The following is a 17,402-nucleotide window of genomic DNA, read 5'->3' on the forward strand; positions in this document are numbered from 1 at the left end:
CACAATCACAAGATAACACTGGGTTCTCCTGAGGCATGAGCACATGCTCAGAAGCAAGTAGCATCTGTTACTCAGGATGGGGCTAGTTTTCTGAGCAGGAACTGGATTGTTCTGCACTTTTCACATCATCTAACACCAACCCATAAAGGGAAAAATACACCAAGACATTCCACACTTCAGATGTTAAACAAGCAGCATAGCAAACCATATCAGATTTGCTGTAAAACCCCTTTGCCACTACATTTTATCAAAACTCTGTAAGCAAAGAAAGCCAACTTTCATAGCTAACAGAGCAAAGAAATTAATGTTTCCTTTAAAGGGCATCTTAAGGATGCATAGTTCATGGGTCTGAGGAACAAAACTGAAAAGCAGCTAGAAGAAATTCCACTTCTGTTGTTCTTGGCTATGAAAAGCTACCAGTTGCAGTGCAGACCTATTTCCACACTGTTTAATCTCAGAGTATGCTGTTAAGGAACAAGAAAGAGTGGGAGAAAAAAAAAACATTGAAAGAATAATATATTTCCCTCTGTAACACGGTGTCACGTTGGTCACTGCTGCTTTTTCAGCTCAGAGATCTGACCAGTGCAAGATCAAAAGGTAGCCAGAAGCCCAAGAGGGGCAAGAAGCCCTACTAAAGGGTTCATGAGCTACAGCCACTAAGCAGAACATGGTGTACATTTCTGAAGTACAGCACACAAATCTCCAAGATGGCCATTAAACAGCTAGATACACAAACATCAAGACAATGTTTCAAATGCCTCAGAAAGTCCCCAGGTCAACATGTCTTAAACTTTACCTTAAAAAAAAAAAGACTAGGCCTCAGGAGGTGCACGGTGTGTCCACATGCCTTCCTCTGTGATACACACGTTCTTCCACTGTTTTGTTTCAAAATAATGCCTATTCACTCTTGTAACATGCAGCACATTTAGAGGAACCTGCTTTTTCACCAAGATGTGCAAAAGCTAGAAAGCATACGTGTACAGTAAACCACAACCACAGTTCAGTAACCGTGGGAAATCACAACAAAATCTGCAAAAGCTCAAAGAATCTCAACAGACTTAAACTGCAAAAGCTGTAGACACCTTCTGTCACATACTGCTTGCTGAATGCCACTGGCTCTGCCTCTTTGTCCAGTCAATTTCAGAAGAAAATTAGAGGACAAACAGCCACGGCTAATAAGAAACTGAGATATAAACAAGGCAGTAATACAAAACTTTCTCCAAAATAAATCACATTGACTCAGATTTTCTTAATTTCCTGTGTAGCAAATACTAATTTTTACTCCATTTTTTTGGCACACAGAAAATGTGCAATAACTAGATGATACATAAGAACAAGCTGAGAACACTCTTCTAAAAGCGAGCCCTTCCAAAGTACAGATCAAAAGACAGTAGAAGAATGTACAATATCTACACTGTAAAACAATGTGGGTAGATAGAAGCAATCTTTGCCAGCTCATCTAATAAAATCTTTTGAGTACACAAGTCTTTCTGTGGCTCAGATGCAGCTGTATACAAATTTCTGATGATAAGCAAAACAATTCAGTAATTATCCATGCATTAGAAAGGGTGTTGGAGCAGAGAGCATGGTAAGAAGACTGCTTTTCAAAGGGGGCAGGGAGTTTGTAGTCTGTGGAATATGCATTTCACTGTAGGAAATAGGACAGAAATATGGCATGTCAACTGAAGCCACTCATTTTTCCAGCTTACAGCAGGCATGTCCAGGCCTCAGATCACTCTGCAGCTGCCCACTGCCCCACACCATCACAGCTCTTCCCACTGAGCAGCCCAGCCTGTCCCTGGCTCAGGGACAACCAAACATCACTTTGTATGGGCACTGTCTGGGCTGAAACCAGGACATGGGAGGGTGCAGTGCAGTGCTAACTCAAGTGATGGCTAATTACTTTACACATTGTGACACATTGGCTAAGCATAGCCCTGTAAACAGTAGGTTTCAGTTTTGATAATAGGAATTTAAGAACAGATTTCAAAACTGCCAAGAAAATACACCATTTTTTGTGACTCCATTTTAAGTTGACGTAAGTACATTACCTGCCAATTCTCAAATGGAATGTATTGAGTGTACAGAGTTACAACCAAAATTTGAGCATGTCTCTCCACCAAACCTTTACAAGCCCTCTCTTACCAAAGAAAAATATCCCTCGCTGCACAGTAACACCTTACTCATGCCGTTGCTTTTGGCAGTGTGTACATCTGTGAACAGAAGTTTTCAAGGACGAAGTACAGGAAAGTTCATTAACATTTCCCATGAACACTTTAAGAGCTCACAAAGAACTGCAGCCATTGCCACTGAGCCAGACTGACACATTATGTTCACAAAAACAAGGTTAAATACCTCACTAGTTTTATACTTTTGTTGTGCTCTTTAATGCCTTAATAAAAAAATATTTTTGCAAATAATTTTGGTAGTTACAGGCATCACTCATAAGTGGCCCAAGACATTTCTTCACTCAGTAAGGCCTGAGCAAGCCAAAAGTTTGGACACACATGGCTTACAGCACAGAGAGGAACTATTACTTTAATTTCTTGCCTCTTCTGGCAGTGTTTGGTAGATGACCCTTAAGGATGAAGGCTAATAGGTCAGAAGTGAAGTGCTGCCTTTTCTTGTAGAGAAAAACAAAAGTTCTTTTTTTCTCCAGCGATAACTGGGCACACTTCTGTCTTTTTTCCATAATGTGTATGAATGAGCTCTGTCACAGTCACTAGGTTTCACTTATGTAGTTGCCACGAAAGCATTTGACACAGCAGATGAAATACACAACTTTTCAGAAAGCCCATGTAAAAAGTTCAGGGATATTCATAGTTTTTGAGACTGCAGGGACATGCTTGTCTTCTCCAGTGCCTGGACACCACTGTCCTGCACACACCTACCTGCTCGCTGATCCCAAGATGTATCTATTTTTAGTTTGGTCTAACACATTTATAACATTATTAGATGTTATATCTCTCTGAGTAAAAGAAACAAAAGCCAGAAGCCACAGTGGCCCATGTATGTGAAACGATGTCTCATGCTTACAGCAACTTCAATTTGTTTCCTTTGTTTCTGTTTGACATGGTTAATCTTTATAAATCATTTGCAGATTGAGGAACTCTATTCTGTTTTATATGTATTCTTCAAACAATAGAACGTTTGGCTGCAAGAAATCTCTCAGAAACTTTTTTATTTTTTATTTTTTACTTTGTATCCCACTGAATCTACCAGTGCCTCAATTACACTGGATCTTGCATGGTGCAGTGAAAATACTGCATGCCTGCTACAACAGACACTACGAAGGGAGTCAGTTTTATCATGTTTCTCATTTACAGAAAGGAAAGCTTTAACAGTTAGCATAGGGTATCAATATTGTAGACTTGCATTTTAATCACACATCTGTCATTAGCTTGCTGAGTGAGTCAAAGCCCATTTAGGCTCTGAATCTGTAACACGAGTAAAAAAAACAGCTCCTGGACTTACAGGGATGCTGTGAGGCTTCATTTACCGAACACTTTAGTCTCCCTCAGCTCAGCAACACACAAGCCTACTTCTAAGCAAATAAATATGTCTGTTCAAGTCAACACTGTCAATGGTGAAAGTAACTGACCTGCAGCATTCACCTTAGAGAACCTGAAGAAGATGGCAGTGGAAGAAAAGTAAAAACAAAGTAAAATAACTACTTACTGTGTTAACGATAAGAAGAAGATGTATTTACAGATTTCAGTCTCTGGAAGAACAAATCTTACTGAAAACCACTACACATTAGGACATCAGAAAAAGTAGATCTCTGTAACACTTCAGAGGAGCAAATTCCAGCTCTGGAGCTAACCGCTAAATGACAGTCAAAATTGACTTCTGGCATTCCAGAGGAGGAAGGCAAGATAAGATATCTAATTCCTTCTTGTCAAGCATTCTGACTGAAAAATCCTCAGGAACAAACAAAAGCATACACATGAACAGGTGTGACAGTACAGAATATAAAATGGAGTAAGAGAGGTCTGATCCCTATGGTCAGCTTTGGTCAGTAGACAGAAACATACATGCTCCAGGAAACTCCTTAGTGTTTGCTAAAAGCACTTAATAATAATTAATAATAATAATTGCTAGAAGCACTTAATAATAGGTGACCTTTTGCATTTAAATTCCATCCATAGCACTAATCAGTAGCACAGCACGATGTCTTCCATAATTGTATATACACTTTCTCCTCAAGTTGCTTTCTCTCCCTGCTAAAGCTCTCAAGTTCTTGTGATTTTTTTTTTCCAAACTAACTCACATTTCAGTATGTTATCTGCTATTCCCTGCTCTGCTTACTTGAAGAAGCCTCTCCGCAATTCTTTTAGCCGTTCATCAGCTACAGAAGAAACAATGCTGGCTAAGAAGTTGCCACCCTGCAGCCGGATTACTGTAGCTACACACTCGCATTCTTTCTGCCTTGTATTTCAATGAGCCAAGGAGTTTGCATTAAAAGATGATTAAGCTAAGGGCTCCAAATCACATCCACTGAGCAAACAGCTCTGACATCAGCACCTCTTGGCTATTCGATCCCCCAAAGGATTCTTCATCCTGTAAAACAATGACTAAGAGGATATATGACAGGTCCCCGCAGTCAGGAGTAGCACAGAGAATACAAATGACTCTCTTCCAAATGGAAAAAAGAAGGGGGGGTGGGGGGGGGGGGTGGGCGGTGGAAATCAGAAGAGGTTTCCAAACCTGACTCAGTATTGAAAGCATTGTGAATTTACGTAGGTTCAAAAACTAGTGGGGTCACAAAGGAGAAGCCAGTCAAGGATTGCTGCAGAAGTTGCCTATGAAGTTCTCCAGCAGCAAGCTATGGCATCACATGTAATGCCTTTACCAGGCATCTATTACTCATTGCTGTCAGACATCAGGTAATTGTCTGGAAGTACATTTGTCTGCCATGACAGCACTATTTCTTTACCATGTTTTAAAATCTTACTTAACCACCTCGTGCTCATCCTTTACCTAAGCACCTCCTCCTAGAAAAGCAAATACATTCAGATCAGCCACTGTAACTGTTAACACTGTGAGCACAAAATATGTGCCTCCAACTGATTGTTTAAATTAATGTGCCAGATTGGCATACAGGTGGTAAAGCATGGGAAGGATTCAATTTTGCTGCAGGAATGAAGGCCTTCAGCAGAAGGGCAGGGCAAACACCACATACACATATGGCTTTGGAAGCAGCATGTGCATGGTGAAAAGTGTTTCTATAGCCAGGATGATGTGGAATAACCTGACTGCATGTCTGGATGCCAGTTTTCTGGATAGATACTCAAGGTATGCACAGGAGTTAAAATAATACACAAGCTGCGAGCTTGGCTAACAGTGCATGGTAATTTACATTACTTGACCTAAATCTCTTGCAAGAGACAATTTCAGGAAAGAAAAACTTTTTCCATCATTTCCCAGCTGTAAGAATCACAAACAGTGCATCAAAGGAGAAGCAAGTCTTCAAAAAGCAATACAAAGACTTTAATCCACAACCAAGTATGAGTTCTGCTGAGCTGGTGGCTGCATTCATATTTTGGATTACTGTGGTAAATTCCTTTCCAGGGAACTCCCAAGAACTTTGCATCCAACAGCCAAACCTTGCAACATCCTGCCAGGTAAAGCCAGGCATTTTGCATGACTGAACTATATTTTTTTCTAGCCCATAGTGCCAAAAAAGATAGCAGAGCTACCAGTACATTCCCTTCTGTTAACCTACTTCACAGCAAAGGAAGAACACATCAGATATGAGTCTTAAAGCACTAATTCTCTAACATCTTGAGCATTTCCTTTCCCTATTGGCAAGTACATCACTTTTCCCCCCTCATATCTTTCTTCATGGTTTGCCACTCCCCCCCCCTTCATTTCCTTTTTCCAAGAAAACACTTCTGTGGATTTCTAAACTTACATCTACAAACAGCTCATTCTCATTTGTCTTGCCAAAAACTTCTTCACTACATCAGCAGTGAAATCCTTTTGATTAAAATGAAGGTTGAACTGGATCGAGTCTAATTGTGACTTTGATTCCAAATAAGAACTGTAATTCATATGCTATAGATTTCAATCTTGCTTTGATGCATACTTTGGGTGACTTTAAAAAATTGCCTTTATAATGCAAAGAACAAACTCTGTTGATATGCTTCAGACCGTACTCCCAAGAGTTCTTTAACGCACAAAAAGTAACCATCCCACTGACTGCTGTCAGCAGTTCTTCAATCCTAAACAGAAGCAGGCAAGGTAGTAGGAGCAGCACCCTGGTGATGAAGGCTGCAGAACTCCCCTGGCCTGGAGCAAGGAAGGGTGTACCCTGCCCAGCCCCAGCTGTTCTCTGCACAGGGCAGAACAAAGCAATGCTGCAGCTCAGAGCCAGTGCCCTGCAGTATCACTTCCTTGCAGCTACAGGTGGGATGGGCATCACCTGAGCAGTCCTAGCACCCATCCTCCTTCCATTACTGAGGAGGAAAAACAAGCTGCAGATCAGATCAGCACTCATTTTCTGCAACTGAAGCTCCAACAACTCATGAAAACTGTTTGGCTGACTACCTTCCTATACAGTACAGTTAAGGTAACAGCTATGCTTGGTGTTAAAACCAAATCAGTAAGTTACTTTATCCTTCTGTATCTGAAGAATGTTACTAGTCTCAACAGTCTACAGTACAAGGGCATCTATGCACCTCTTCAATTATAAGAATCCTGTTATTGGGCATTTAACTTCGACTGAAAAGCATCTGCCCCAGTGCTCCCTACCATCATACACCAAAGCAGGAACCCCCAGTCCCTTTCCACATACAAACTATTCACATACGCCTCACATGGGATTTTCAGAACTTCAGGATACAGAGCACATAAACCCCATGGTTTGTCCCAGGATGAGCAGATCTCATTCTGCTGTGTCTATTCTTATAACCATATCCTATAGGAAAAACAACCTTTTTGTTCCCTTGCCTCATGACCTGATTCATCAGCTCGGAAGTGTGATATGTGTCACCAAACGGTACCTGTTCCTGTCATGAGACAGTCCCAGCCTTCAGACAATCTCACAGGCCCTACCAGAAGTAGCATTAGTGCTTTCCCCACACTGCAGTCACTGCTTAGCCCCCACCAACCCCAGCTACCACTTTCCGCATAGATATGGTGGGCTTAAGGTAATTAAAACAAACCTACACTCTACCACCAAAAAAATACATACCCACATTCCTAACAGTGCTCACCACAGGTAACATAAAAAGACACTTTGTTGTGGACCCTAGACAAACTGACATTTCCCCATCCTCCTTTTTCTGTTTTTTGTTTGTTTGTTTCTTCCTTCTACCCTCTCCTTTTTCTTCCTTCCTGAATTCCATTCATAACTGGAGCTATCGCCCGTGGTTTACATAAAATGTATTCCTCGTGATGCTTTGCCCAGATCAGGTCCAGGATACACGCTCTGCTGGGTGCTGGAACACAGACAGGAGAGCAGGCAGCGCTGAGCCCATCGCCGCACCCGACCCAGCAGACTTCACACTGCCAGGGGCGGTGTGCGGGATCCCTGCAGACAAAGCACCTCGGCGAGCTGCGCGCTCTGCAAGAACAAAGATGGTCCTCACCTCTCCTCCTCCCCACTTCTGCCCGTGGGCCATTCCACACCAGTAATGCAGACGTGCTCTTACACATCCCCTGCGCTGCATCAAAGCCTGACTGGCGCTATCCTAGAAACCGCTTTACATCTTCCGCCTCGTGTTATCTTTATAAAGCCTCGGCTACGGCTCCGTCTTCGAAAATACAGGGGAACGCAGAATCTCTTTGGTTTTAAAGAACCCGTGCCCACAGTTCACCTTTAGGACACAGACAACGACAGCACCTTCAGCACGCTCCCCAAGTGCGCCTGGCACCGCACACGGGCTCAGAAAAACGAATCCCACCGCCCTCCGGGCGAGGAAAACACGCGTGGGTTATCACGAGCAGGAAAGGCAGTCCATAGCAACCCAGACACCGGGGACGCCGATCGGACGCGGCTGCTACCGGGACGCCGTGCAGAGCCCGCTGAGGAGCGAGGGGCAGCACCTGCCGCCGGACCGCGGGGCACAGCTCCCGCACCTGCCGGCCCCGCGGCACCGAGCGTGCGCCCAACGCCGGCCTCCAGCACGGGCCACGGCCGCTCCCTCCCCCTTCCCCCCTCCTCGCGCCGCCGCCGCTCCCGGGAACAAAAGAGGCCGGTGCGGGCGGGTCGGCGGCGGCCGGCCGGCCCTGCCCCCTGCCCCACTCCTCACGGCTCCCCCGCGCCCGCCGGCCGCGCACCGCCTCGCGGCGGTTCCCTTCACCGCAGCCCCGGCGCCGCGCACGCTCTCGCTCACCTGGGCCCGGCGCAGCGGCGCGCTCAGGGCGGCGGCATGGCGCTCCCCGCCCCGGACACCGCGGGCGGGCGGCCCAAGCTGCTCGCCTTCCCACCCCCCCCGCGGCTCCCGCCCCGGCTCCCGGCTTTACGCAATTGGCGGCGGCCGTGGCCACCCCCCGCCCCGCCACCTCGCCGGGGCAGCGATCCCCGGCCCCAAAGGAGGCGGCTGCGCCCCGCCGCCGTCGGACCGCCTCCCCCGCCCCCGCGCCGGGGGAGGAGCGCCGGCACCCGCCCGCCCCTCGCCCCACCCGCACCGCCTCTCCGGGCCCGGCCCACGCCGAGCCGGGGTGTTGGCACTGCCCCGGCCCGGGAGGAAGGTGGCAGCCGGTGTCGGTAGTGCGCTTAAAGAGAGCGAAGTTACTTACAGGGATCGGAGCCCGGGCAGCTTCTGTTCCGGGGAAAAAGAGCTGTCTGGAAAATCTGATTCTGGTTTCTGGGAATTTCTTTCCTTTTTTAAAAAAAATCTGATGTGGGCTACAGTCAAACCAAGTCCCAAAAATAAATAAATAAATAATAATAATAAAAATCCAACCAACCAACCAACCAAAAGTTCTGGTTTCAAGGAACCAGCGCCTGCAGCTGTTTCACAGCAGAGAGCATTGCAATGGCTGAGGCAGCAGGCGGGCGGTGAGCGGAGCTCCAGCGCTTACCTCTGCCGGAGACGCGGAGCTCCGGGAGCGCAGCCGCGCAGGTTGTCGGCTTTCATGTGGATCTGACAACTAAAACTCTTCAGTTTGGGACCTCCCACCGCTTGCAGCGCACTGAGGTTGGACCAAACTCACTACAGATGAGAAAACAAACAAAAAATAATAATAATAAGAAAACCACCACCAACAACAAAACCCCGATTCAGATTCCAAATGCTTTGAGTGAAAGCATTCGGGAAATACAGCCAACCTAATTATTTCCTTGGGAAAATTCCGGACAGCTGGAAACCGAGTGATAACTCATTTATATATACTCCTACAACCGCTGCGCCGCGTAACTTCAGTTCGAGCGATTTCCTCTTTGTTTACAGCAAGCACATCCTGTCCGCGCTGCTTGCAGCGTGCGGAGACATCTAGCGACCGAGCCGCGCACCGCGGCAGCTCCGACCGCTCCGGACCTTGGAGGCGGCTCGGGACCTGCAGCCCCCAGGGATGGCCCGCCGCAGTTCCCGACTTGTGCTTCGCACGAAGGAAGCCCGTGGGTGGATGAATAAAGGTGTTTTCATCTCGTATAATCGCGCCTTTGTCTTCCGCTGTCATTTTTATAAATGCCCTAGAGCACGATTCTTTCAGCACGTAAATCATTGACTTGTTCCAACAGAGGCGCAAGCAAACACAACGCTCACGTTTGACAATGGCTTAGTTTTGAAGAACAAGCGAAAATGAAGGTGGTTAATCTTTGCTTATTGTGAAATTCAAACATTTCAGGTGCAAAACAAATGCCTCGCTTAAAACAAGGAAATCAGCACCGCCCTGGGCATCCATTTTATACACACACACAGCTATGCTTGTCAGTGCATGTGCTCAGTTATCTTCTTTCAGTTTTTCAGAAGTTTGTAACTTCTTTCAGTTATTCTTCTTCATATAATCTGGTATAAAATAATGCTGATTTATTCCCCAAGAATGTCAGTTGTTACATCCTATATGGGTGTAGAAACACCCATAATACATCCCATAATAGGGATTTGATTTAGTAGTTGGGTAGGGATAGTGATAGGATGGTTGGACTAGATGATCTTGTAGGTCCTTTCCAACCTTATAAACATATGAACCTATGAACACTTTTACACAGATAGGGTAGTCTGACATTCAGTGTATTGTACGAAGCATTACACACATATGCAGGTAGTCCTGGTCCAATTTAAGATATCCTGTTTTTACACCAGGTCTTGCAGGATGGAGTTGTCACCCAACAACTACAGTTTGTAAAAGTGTTTCTTTCAACTGTAACAATACCTATCACTGTAAGTGTATGGAGAGATTAGCTGAGTATTGCGAACCTCTGCATCAAAGCCGAGTGACACAGTGAAGCCCTACACCTACATCTAGTGCAACCTCTTTCCTCATCTGCTTCGGGTGTGAACAGACAAATACTTGTGCCAAATGTGTAACCCAAAGCTTAACAATAGCAAAAGACAGTTTTACAAGAGGCCATCATTAGGGTGACTATGGTCTAATGCGTTCAAAATAGGTAAGAAAAAAGTCACCATTTGTCTTTCTAAGCAAAATGAAACAAACTAAAAAAAAAAATAAAAATCCAGTAGGCTGGTGGACCGTATCCAGTTACAGCTTGAAGTCATGTCCTGTCTCTGAATTCCCACCTGGATCCCGATGATTCAGAAATGTTGCTGTTGGTGTACTGCAGACAGGAGAGGGGATGCACATCCTTCTTTCCTTGTTTAAGCTTTCCTGGCATACATCCCAGGCACTCTGTGGTAATACCTTTTCCATATAGTAGCTGTGTTTTCAATTATCATACTAAACATGCATTTTTTTAATTACCACTCTGGGAGTTAAACATACCAGGTGGCAACAAGAAGTGAAATTCCTGAAATAGCACAAAGGCTGCCAAGCTAATTGCAGTTAATAAAATACAATGATGGTTTGAAAGAAGAAGACAAAAGGGTAAAAGCTGAATGCTGGAGTAATGCTTGGATAATTTGTTACTGGGTCTTAGTAGGGTATAGTTTCATTGTGGTTTCTCATGTTGTAATGTTTTACATTCCCCCTGACTTTCCATCTCACCTTCCCTTGCCCACTGAAGGACTGTGCATTTTTGTTATAGTATGTCGAAACAGAGGTGATCCTCCCCTTCTACTCTTCCCTGGTGAGGCCACATCTGGAGTACAGTATCCAGTTCTGGGCTTCTCAGTTCAAAAAAGACAGCAGTCTCCTAGAGGGAGTTGAGCAGAAGACCACAAAGATGCTGAGGGGTCTGGGGGATCTCCCGTATGAGGAAGGGCTGAGAAACCTGGGACTGTTCAGCCTGCAGAAGAGAAATCCGAAAGGTGACCATTATATCTATATCTATCCTCCAGACCCCTCAGCCTCTTTCCAGTAGTGCCTAGTGACAGAACAGGGGGCAATGGGCACAAACTGGAACACAGTAAGTTCCATCCTAACTCAAGGAAGAATATTTTTGCTGTCAGAGTGATGGAGCGCTGGAACAGTCTGCCCAAAGATGTTGTGGAGCCTCCTTCTCTGGAGACATTTAAAATTCATCTGGATGCCTACATGTGCCACCTGCTGTAGGGAGCCTGCCTTAGCTAGGGGTTGATCTTGATCACCAGAGGTCCCTTCCAGCCCCTACAGTTCTGTGAAGCTGCAACACACAATTTTATTTATTTATTCATGTATTTATTTTGCAGTTCTACGAAAAACTGTGAAGAAACTCACTGGAGACTTCATTTATTATTACTGAAATTAATAATGTTAAAGACAAACAGTTGTAATATGTGACATACTTTCACTCAGAAGTCTGGGTTTAGTCCTAACCTATCTTACATAAATTCCTATTTTTCAGTAGCAGTGAATCTCCCCCACATCAGTGACACTGACAGGACATTGCCTCAAGGAGTCTTTAAGGATTTCACCTGCCTCTGTGAATCTTCCTCAATAAATCCATCGTGAGTTTTACCAAAATCATAGAATGGCTAGGGTTGGAAGGGACCTCAAAAATCAGATCAAGACCACTCCTGTTACAGACAAGGCTGCCACTCACTAAATCAGGCACCAGCTCAGGCTGCCAAGGGCCCCATCCAATGCCTTCAACACCTCCGGAGATGGGCCAGCCACAGCTTCTCTGGGCAGCCTGTGCCAGCACCTCATCACCTTTTTGGTGAAAATTGTCCACTGATATCTAATCTAAATCCTACTTTTTGCATTCCTGCTTCACTTCAGCTGTTACCGATGATTTTACAGAGGAGGAATACATTGTAATTTCAAGATTCTAGATCATTTCAAAATTACTGTTAATGAAGAGACTGCATAGACTGCACTGGAGGTTGAAAGAAATATTCACAGACTGGGATTTTCAAAGAATGATTGAAGACATATGTGAGCAGCAAATGAGAACAGGCTAACTGAAGCCTTACATTTATAATGGTTAAATAGGCATGGAAGAAGATGTGGAAGATATGGCTGTATTTTGCCTTCTAAATTTATCCTACGGTACAGTTTCCTGAAAGACAAAATGCATGAAATTCATATTGTATTTATTTTTAATATAATCTCAATGGAAGTATCAAAAGATAATTTTTTTTTGTTTTCCCCAAAAAACATGTTTATATCTTTGATCATTGTGACTTAAAACACTTAGTCTGACTGCCTTCTGTATTTCTACCAGTCTAGTCAGTCCCAGAAGTGTCATGTCTGCAGTGCCATGCTCTTACAGCAAAAGTTGAACTCTGTAGACTTTTATGTAACTGTTATATATATATATATATATATATATATATATACACATATATAAATTATGGATTTTGAGTTATTAGAAGTCATTTCATAATACATGACTTAAAATAGTTACATGCATTTTCCTATAAACTGTCTATCCAGCTTTAGTGAAACTGCTTGACGTATCTATGAATGTGTTTCATCTCTTGTGTTTAACATTGTCACTTCATTGCAATTTGCAGGCAGAGCTGTGCATGTAATATTTCGATGCCATAAATTTATGTCCTGCAGTTGTTGATCTTAAATATAACTAAAATAGAGGATGAATTAGGTTAACATATTGTGAAATTTACAGGAGGAAAAGCAGAGATTAAACCATGGATGTACATTCATATTGGCAGAAATATACAAGTAGGGTAGATATATGAAAAAAGAATTAGCTGTTTCACTCTGGGAGAGCGAGGGAGTTCGATTTCCATTGTTAAGAAAGCACTTTAAGTGATTTACTTCTACTGTTAATTATTACATATCTGATTAGTGCCATGATACAAATATTTTCACACGTAGAAATGCTCCAGTATATCAGATAACTAAAAAGCATTAATAAATACTTCTGGAAAAATAAAAAGTTACAATGCTTCCAGACTGTTCCCTTAACCAAAAATAACAAGTTCTGAAAATCTGTATTTGAAGGTAACTCACCTCCTCTAAGAAAAAACATATGCAGGTAAGAATACTTTTTATATCTTTGGAAGTGTCACAGGTATATAACAACCTTAGGACACTGAGAGAAGGTACACACTTTCCTGGCATCAAACTGACTTTTTAAAGCAGGGCTTTGTGTGATGCAATGCAAGACTAGATGATTTGCTACTGCAGATCTCTGTGCAGAACTTTGGGCTCTCAACTCCAATGTGCATTCAGACCGTAGTACTCAAGATAATAATACTCTTTTTTAAAAACAGACATCTAAAACAGTGGGAAAGCAGACTCTTTTTAGTAATACTGTATAATTCTGCTTACCTTGTACTGTATCAGCAATCATACGTAAAACTGGAGGGTTTTGTTTCCACTAAATTTTCAGTTCTCTGTCAATACAGTGTGTCATCAAATGGCTGACTGAATCCTTTTCCTTTCAGGAGAGGACAAATACAATGGCTAATCGGTGTTACAGGAAAAGTTATCTGTTGGGTTCCCTGCATAAGCGATGATCATGACCTTTTTTATTTTTTATTTTTATTTTTTACAAAAACAGGAATTAAAGTGTCCCATGAATGACAGAAATGTAAAAACAAAAAGTATTTGTTCATCAGAAATGAATCCTTTGATTCTTTTAAGTGTATGTCCCACACCGCAGAACATACGTCACTTCTAACAATGGAGAATTCAAATTGAGATATACAATCATCTCCCCAAACAAGCCACTTCTTAAAAGTCAGCTCCTAAAACAAGATCTTGAGTTGAAATGTAATGACCATTCCTGACTCCACAGATGTTCCTTTAAAAAAACACTAACATATTATAAAGGAGAACAACCTGTACCAGCACAGAAGTTCATCTAGCTCTACAGCCTGTTTTCAGCAATAGCTGGTGAAGAGAGATGACGAAAGTAAAAGAAAGAGCTAACTAAATGCACCCCAACACTTGGCTTGGCAACTTCCCACAGCTTCTGAGATTGTCTATTCCCTCATCAGTGGCACACTTCCATTTTCCAGCCATTGAAAGAACCTCTTTTTTTCTGAACTCATGTAAGTTTCTACCATCCATGATGTCTTGTAACAAGTTGTTCTACAACATAACTGCTTCTAGTTAGAACACTTGCTGCATTTGGAGATTCCACTTACTCATTTCATTTAATACTGCATAGTTCTAATATTGAAAGAAACAGTCATTTCTTTTCCATACCACTACAAGTTTTCTCATCTCTTTTCCAAACAAAATGTGTAAACATATTATGTTTCCTCATTCCTTACGTGGAAGCTAAGTTTAATAACTTATCATCCTTAGCGTGCACTATCATCTTTTTGTCAGTTTGGTACAATTTTTTTTTTTTTTAATGATGATAGAACCAAAATTGCAGAAGTCTACAGAATATTGGTATCTTGGGTAAACAAATCTCATTTTTTAATTCCTTCCTCTCACTTAATCAGCTCTGAAGTCTTCTTGCTTTTTTGGCCACTGCTGAATGCTGAGTTGATATTTGCTGGGTTGGTAATGCCAAGATCTTAGTCCTGAACAGTAACTTTTTCAAGCCCCCAGCTGTGCCCATAAACTTTCCTAAGGCTTCTCAACAACAGGTAAGTACCACATGTCACCACAACAAGTAAGTTTTAAAGAGGTAACTGTCCTTCAGATTAGTTATAAATTCCTATTCTGAATTAGGTTCAAAATGAAGCCAGTTAACCTTGGTTTTATTTTGCAGCTGCTAAGAAACAAGCAGCCAATTTGCTTAATTTGGTAACTTAGTGTAAGCAGTCAGCATCAGCTGGAGAACTCTGCTGTTTCATGATCACATTTTATTTCCTATGATCATAGAATTACCGAGATTGGAAAAGATCATCCAAGATCATCTAAGACAATATACATTTTGGAGGACTTTGGGAATTACAGAGGCTCAACCCTTAACTGTGCCACCTAACTTTTTGGAATGCCTTTTAATACAGTTTACAAGAACAGAAAGGGAAAGCTGAAAGTTCACTTACAAACTCTTTCTCCATAGAACTCCAAAAAGTCAGGTGCTGAGATACATCCAATCTTGAAGAGCTTCATGTAAAGGAATAATGAAAAAGTTTAAGCTTCACAGCATGCAAACTCTTTAAGAAAACAGAACATCACTTTCCTATTTTTTTTTTCTCAAATACTGTCATGTAATATTAAGATAAACAAATGAGTGTGTCCGTGAGGAGTACCTAATAGAGAATGTAACATCCACAAGGCAAGATACAGTTCTCTGTGTAAGCTTGCCATTCTTTGCACATGGAAGGCCAGACAGACTTAATATGGAAAGTTCTCTTCTGGTAACCTTAATTTTCCTTTAAGATTTTTTTTTTTTTTTTTTGCTACCAACTATTGTTCCTTTCTTGCTTTTTGGTTCCACTCCCTTCCCTCAGGGCTTTTTTTACTGCTGTGGAAGTACATTTACTAAGCAAATCAGATGTATGTATTGGACTGATACCAACATTTTATAGTTAAGTTTTTCCTCCATAAAATTCTGTGGAGTAAGCTGCATGGAGCAGCTTATTATTATTTTCCAAAGGAAATAATAATAATAAAAAAGCAAAACAAATGAACAAACAGATAAAAACTGCAGCCCGGAACATGTTACATGTCAATACTAAGGGCATCTTAAATTCAGAGAGCAAATATTTATACAATTTATAAAATTGTATAATACAAAATACAAAAACACCATGCCACGAAACCAACCAACAAACCAACCAAGAACACCCCAAACAATCAAGCCTTTAGGCAGCCTGAAGTAACGACTGTGCAGCAACAGACATTTAGCAGAAGTCCTGCTGGCTTCACACAGGCTACAGGAACAGTTCCTCTGACATTTTTCACTACACATGGTGTGTACTGGCATACATTTACATCGCTTACAGAAAAATAAGGTATCACAGATTGTGAAATTCACTGTGAGCTGAGCAAACACAATGATTAGACCTTTCTGTGGTTTCAGGCTAACGCTCTGGGGAGACAAAAGCAACTTACCAGCTTTGTGTTGGCCTCTTGCACAGGGATGATTTCATGCAAACTTTGGACTAACCTTCTTAGTGGATGTGAACCAGAGCCATACTCTAATCCTAAGGAATGAACAACAAAAGTTAAGAAAAGAAACAAACATGTAAATATTTGGTAAACAAACACACTCCCAGTATCGTGAGAAATACTCTCAAAAAAGGAAGTGGTCTTCAGCACAGCAGCTTTGGTGAGAATAAAAAGCTGTTTAAGTCTGGTTAAAACTGAGGTCCTCTCCTTGAAACATTTCCTGACTGAACCACACTCAGAGACTTACACTTCTGCCAACAGAGGAGGGTAAAGAGTGAAATACTGCAAAGTTACGGGTGCTTTGAAGTCAAATCTGTTCTTATGCAGAAAGGATTGCTTATTCCACAACTACACAGATTATCAGGAAGTTTGTTCTTTTAGTTCATTTAACTTATCTAATAGCTAAGACTGTGACACTACTGTTTCAACTCATGTCCCTTTCAGGACAAAAAAAAAAAAAAAGCCCTAAATCCTACATGTACACTACTTAGCAACTTCATCTTTGTGGTGTAATTGAGTATAAAAGTCATAGAAATAGAACAATAGGAAAAACACTGTTGGGAAACTTTAAAATTGAAATTTAATTTTAAATTAAAAAAAGAAAAGATTAAGTAAACATTTCATTTTTAAATTTGTTGATTTTGGTACACTTCAAGGTACATTCATTTTCAGTTGATGGAAGGAGCAGAAGGCTTTACTCTGTTTATTTTGCATTTTTGCTAACAGCTTACCTCCAGTGAGCTTCATGATTTGTATTATCTGTAACACATAACCAGGGAGAGACACTGCTTCTTCAAAATGAGAGAAATATGAACACTAATCATAGACTGACAGAAAGCCAGATAGTAGTACACAAGTCACCTTCCATT

The 17,402-nt window shown here is 42.1% G+C and overlaps 1 protein-coding gene across 2 annotated transcripts in view; it reads right to left on the reverse strand.

Moving 5' to 3' along the window:
* CEMIP2 (cell migration inducing hyaluronidase 2) overlaps positions 1-14,887 on the reverse strand; it is a 54,347-nt gene extending 39,460 nt beyond the window's left edge. Inside the window, exon 1 of one of the 2 annotated variants that reach the window (XM_065745456.1) lies at positions 13,786-14,887. The gene's annotated coding sequence lies outside the window, so the exon portion shown is untranslated. Of the gene's footprint in view, positions 1-8,339; positions 8,460-13,785 lie in introns of those variants that run through there. The other variant, XM_065745454.1, reaches the window with a different exon arrangement.
* Between the last annotated feature and the right edge of the window lie 2,515 nt (positions 14,888-17,402).

The sequence above is a fragment of the Cyrtonyx montezumae genome, unplaced genomic scaffold (assembly GCF_038088225.1).
Source record: "Cyrtonyx montezumae isolate F1298 unplaced genomic scaffold, pur_monq_1.0 scaffold_36, whole genome shotgun sequence".
Classification (NCBI taxonomy): Eukaryota; Metazoa; Chordata; class Aves; order Galliformes; family Odontophoridae; genus Cyrtonyx; species Cyrtonyx montezumae.